The sequence below is a fragment of the Priapulus caudatus genome, unplaced genomic scaffold, assembly GCF_000485595.1.
Source record: "Priapulus caudatus unplaced genomic scaffold, Priapulus_caudatus-5.0.1 Scaffold894, whole genome shotgun sequence".
Lineage (NCBI taxonomy): Eukaryota > Metazoa > Priapulida > Priapulimorpha > Priapulimorphida > Priapulidae > Priapulus > Priapulus caudatus.
In genome coordinates, this window is record NW_014577955.1 from 70,251 (window position 1) to 75,977 (window position 5,727).

At 42.3% G+C, this 5,727-nt stretch overlaps 1 long non-coding RNA gene across 1 annotated transcript; it reads right to left on the minus strand.

Moving 5' to 3' along the window:
- Positions 1-1,676: 1,676 nt before the first annotated feature.
- Positions 1,677-4,893, minus strand: LOC106814263. The gene is made up of 6 exons (XR_001394586.1): positions 4,863-4,893; positions 4,039-4,107; positions 2,857-2,918; positions 2,463-2,526; positions 2,147-2,224; positions 1,677-1,953 (listed from the first exon to the last, which is right to left on the minus strand). It is a non-coding gene; the product is annotated as an uncharacterized LOC106814263 (long non-coding RNA).
- Between the last annotated feature and the right edge of the window lie 834 nt (positions 4,894-5,727).

The following is a 5,727-nucleotide window of genomic DNA, read 5'->3' on the forward strand; positions in this document are numbered from 1 at the left end:
ATATTTTTAATATTAAATAATTTCACAAAATTTACATATTGGAAAATATAACCCCACTTTATCTGTACATATTGATGGCCAAACTTACATTCTTCAACATTTCTGGTAAGAATACGTCACCGTTATTCAGTGCCTTAATATTATTTTCATCAAAACATATATTGGCATAGACTGTATATATGATACAAAAACAACATAGAATTTATAAAATTGTAAAATAACCTACTCGTTACCTTCTTTAAACTAAAATGTACAATGTGATGATGTATATATGTAGCAAATATATATACATGTTATATTTTGACAGATGCAGTCACCCATTAAATCGTCAACATTTGAGTTAATTGTAATGCATTCCATTAATTGTAAAATTAAATATCTCTTTACTGGTTAGGTGGTCACTTTCGATATGAATAATACTTTTTTCCACCACTATTTGACTTTACAGGCGAAAACATGCAGCACAGGGCTCAACCTAACATAGTTATACACAGAGATTCAACTACATATATATTACCAGCAATACTATTATATGAATCTATCTAACATGTCTAAACTATAAATTAAGGCAACGTCAATACAATAAACCTAGATATACAACACGCTGTTATCTAACTGGATGGCAGCCAACAGTCACATGCTATTATCATGAGTACATAAATCACTCTAATTCATGTACTCCTGCTATAATTACTATAAGTAATTAAGAATCTAGGCCGTAACAAACTGCAAAATTAAAAAATCTGGATGCAGCTTCTATATCCACACACCCTTGGCAGGTGGAGGCAGTTGACTGGGTACTGATGCTACTCTGGTGTTAGGTGCTGGCACATTTGTTGTCGTGAGCACGTGGGCAATCTTGGAAGCGGTGGTGCTGTTGATAATACCGGGTGGTCGTAATATCGATGGTGGACTAACGTGTTGCTGCTGCTGCTGCTGGTGGTGGTACTGAGGCTGCTGATGTTGTTGTTGGTGGTGGTGCTGCTGCTGCTGTTGATGATGACGTTGCTGCAGTTGCTGCTGCTGTTGATGGTGTTGCTGTTGCTGCTGCTGTTGCTGCTGCTGTTGATGGTGTTGCTGTTGCTGCTGCTGTTGATGGTGTTGCTGTTGCTGCTGCTGTTGATGGTGTTGCTGCTGCTGTTGATGATGTTGCTGCTGCTGTTGATGGTGTTGCTGCTGCTGTTGATGATGTTGCTGTTGCTGCTGGGGTTTGGGATTGTTCATGTGCTGCTTACTTGTTACGTCAGCAAGCGTGGGTCGAGTCGGAAGTACGTTCGTTCCCATCACTGGCTGCTGCTTCGGTATCATAGCTTTATGGTTGGGACTGCTGTGCAGGAACCCGCCCGGGCGATGCGGAACGTGGTTAGGCTGCTGCTGCTGCGGCAGGGGCGGCCGTGGAGGAGACGCGAGGTTGTGAGTGCTGCGCGACGTGTACTGCCCGTGTAAGTACGAGCCGCCGGCCTGCTCTGCCGCGTACGGGAACCGACGCAGCAGGCGCGGCGACACCAGCACGTCGACGGGCGTCTGCGCGCCCGCACGCGACGCCGGCGCCACCTGGTCGCGACTCGGCGACAGCGCAAACGTCACCGTCGGCCGCTGCTTGCCGCTCTCCCTCGCCGGCGCGTCGCGCTCGAACGCGGCGCCCTCTTTCACGCTGCGTATGTAGTCGGCGTGGTCGCGCGCGGGCGCCCTCCCTCGGCTACCCATCGACTGCGACTTGCGGAGCGCGCGCGGGGAGATGTTGGCGTGTGCGCCACTCGCCGTGCCCGGCATGCGGAACGATCGGTTCGCAAGCTGCTGGTAGTTGAAGTACGCCGTGCGGCTGTCGCGGCTCGGCGATGAGTCGCGCGGGAACGGGAACATGGGGCTGATGGGGCTCTCGGTGTTGCTACTGCCACTGCTGCTGCTGCCGCAGCTCTGTGTGTTGTTGAACTTCCTATCCCATGACGTCGGCTGCGTGACAGACAATAAAACGGTGGCGATGAGAATAGAGACAGGTGATCTATTTCATCGCATCCAGTGCAAAATTACTATACAAAAATAGTAAGACTTTGCTCATACTGATAGCTAGATATATAAAGCTTACTATCGCATATGCTCTAAATTTAGTAATAAAGTTGGTATTGATGTTGCAACTTGTTTTTACCTTTCTCTCAAGCTTGTGGGCCTTAATTTGATTAGAGATGGCTTCTATCCAAACATGCATGTCAACACATGTGATGCACTGAAAGTGAAACAACATTATCAATGAAAACACAGTAAAAAAACAACTTTATCTCACAGTACATTTTCACCTATCATAATATGAATTGCAGGGAATTATATAATAACCAAATGCAAAACTCCATTATGCACATTTCATATCTTAAAGACATATTACACTATTATATATAAGATGTGGGGAATCATGTATTGAAATGAATGAATGAATTGAATTGTATTGAATTTAGGATGAATTGTACCTGTATGTAGAACACTCTGTCTGGTGTGACAATCTCAAACAGATGTTGCTTTGTCGGATGAATACTGAAAAAATATGGAAATAGAAATGTGAGCAGTCAGTATATACAGTTCCATGAATCAATGCCATTATTGAATGCGTTCCCTGGTGACATCAGGAGTTAATAAAAACAAAGTTTGTCTTATAATATATTGATTTTATATTTTTATTAATTGTACTATTTATACTCGAATTAGATGTGGACCCTTGTAGTAAGCACATTTACATGTGGCAGCAGTAACTGACACGACGTAATACGTATCCTAGACAATTACGACATTAAAGGTGACTCAGGTGAGATATGGAGTGAGAGGAATAGAGAGAATTGGTGCCCATGTGCAGCAGTCAGTTCTTACCCAATTGACTCTCGCACGTCTGCAATGTCTTCCAAGTTAATCGTCTTCAACTGAATCTTATCCTGCGAACAGAAATCTCAATGAGTCAGAATTACCCACAATCAAATAAGAAGTCAATCGCTGATAATTAAAATGTGAATTATTAACAGTGTGAATTATTAAGTTAAGAATTATTGGCTAGTGACTGCCAAGTAAAGCTGGCTAACCGAATACTTAAATTACCCATGTTAGATCTTATGCTTGATAGCCCAGTCTCGAACAATAAGAAGATGCCCCATTTGCATGACTAAATCTCCAGGTTTTCTTAGGTACAATGCTATTGAACAATGGCTTTCTATTGCATGACTGAGTACAGGCAATGGCTCACAGATCTTCCATTGTTGGAAAGAACTGGCAAGAGCAATGTGAATGACAGACAAATGACAGCGATAACACAGAATGAGACAGGTTGTGCTGGTAAAATGCTCCCAAACTCTTTTTTTGTAGATCTTTGCACATCAGAAACCCAGTGCATAAATATATTTTGGATAATTATCAAAATATATAATACAGCCTATGACTGTTCTAATATCGATCAGTCGGGTGAGAAATGGATAACACTTTTTTTTAGATACCATGTACAAGATATTTGATATAAATAAACAACCCAGTTTAAAAATAAAAACGTTTGTATGTCGTACCAATACAAAGCACTATGTCATTATGAACTCATTATGAATAAAGTTGACAGTATTTTCTTGACAACACAATTAAATAAAAAAATTGCTCTGTTAAACTCATAGCAGTTGGGAGATGGCCTCGTTCCAAACTTGTGCTCCCACTCGCGACTTTAAGATTTCTATTTAGGACAAAGATCGCTGTGGCGCATGCTGCTACCCACTACACTACGTATCTAAACACAATTACCCGTGTAAGCACCAGCATTCATCAGTGCCTTATTTTCGCTCGTGTAACACCAGGCGTCACCTAAGTCACCTAACCTATGGCTATTGTACTCCCCGCCTCCAGCTAATGGTGCCCACTGTTATTTGCTCGGAGATTAGACATGTGCACCAGCAGCTAGTGCATGTATAGTGGTACCCACAGCCACCGTGCACGGAAGGAGGCGATTCGTAACCCGATGACACAGATAACAGCTGCTCCACTCATCACCATCATCGCCACCACCACCTCTGCACTCACCTCGGGAGCTTTGTAGTAGCAGACGGCTTGCTTGTTCAACACAAAGTATCGCTTCTTCCAACTCTTCACCTGAAGAAGGAGAGACGGACATGCACAAAACACGAATATAGAGTGTGCTAAACATTTCGGTTGTTCGTTTTCATTTGTTTTTAATCACGTTTGACGTGTGTGTGTGTGTGTGTGTGCGTGTGCGTGTGCGTGTGCGTGTGCGTGCGCGTGTGCGTGTGTGTGTGCGTGCATATGTATGTATGTATAATAGGTAAATAACCTAAATCTTAGACTAATAACCACTGAAATGAATTGTTCCAGGGAGAAGTTATGAGGTTATTTATATGGATAGATAAATAAGATTGACCTAATATTTAAACATTTAATATTGACCGTTACTGATTATAATGAGATATCAGCTGTAATAAGGATGTGCGATGGCACCATTTGGAGCGTCCATACTTTATTTACTCGTAATTAATATGTAATGATGAGGGTACGTCACCAATATATATCACTCTATGATAGATAGGAGCTGTCCACACCGCCATACAGCTGTGAAACAAGGGGGAAGATAAAACAGAAGATAGAACTACTGGGAATAGAAAGATAGAGGGAGAGAGAGACCAAGAGAGACACACACAGAGAGCGAGAAAGTGGAAGAGAGAAAAACGAGACAGAGGAAGAGAGAGAGAGAGAGAGAGAGAGATGAGAGCGAGAGAAGATAGATGACAGAAAAAAGAGAGAGACGACATTGATAGCGGATAAATTATTCATTTGTATTTTCTCTTCGCAGTATTTCGTTATCTCCCACGGCTTCTGTCGTCGCACTTCACCTTGATGCCCTGTTTGGTGCACCACCTGCCTTAATTGGCCTGCTCCTTCTTCGAATCCATTGTCACCAAACGAAACCCTGAGTCACTGAAGTCAGAACAAACTAGCTGCGGTGTCACTGTCGACGGAACTGAGGACCCTGCAGAGACAGAGACATACACGGCCCGCTGAGTCATCGCACGATAAATCAGGTGATCCGATACTTCATGTACAAATAAGTAATTAATAATTTATGTATCACGAGAAAATCACTAATTAATGGGGAATTGTTCGGTTTACATCAACGGCCATAGATAATTGGGGCGGATATAACTGATTATTGCCCGCAGAATTGTGAATCTAGTTATACAAACAACGAAAACAATCATCGTTCGAGGTATGCTTTTATACTTTTGTTTAATAAAGACATGAAAATAATTAAGAAACCTGAACAATACAAATCTAGGACTCTGCTTAATTAATTAATAAAGTAGCCAAAGTCTTTAGCCTAATTTATTAGCAGTGTATTCAACGGTGTAGTACAATCAGTCACGCTTGCTGGGTAAGTTCCTACAGGTAGCCTTGAATGCGTCATTTACTATACCGCCTTTAGTTCGAGTAATTCCTTAAAACCACCCACGGCGGACATGTAACTTACTTCATGCAATAAACCAATGTCGGACCTGTTTGAATCCGTGCCCCACAAAAAACGCATGAAATTCGCGTTGCGCGACAATAAAACAGCTGGGCCACAGACTTGTTTTCGACCCCTAACTTAACCCTATAACCGGACTTCTGTGTATCATCGTGTGCTGTATAACTCACATCTATAGACCGTATGCTCCATTATAAATATCGAACAAACGTTACGAATAAAATGTAATATAT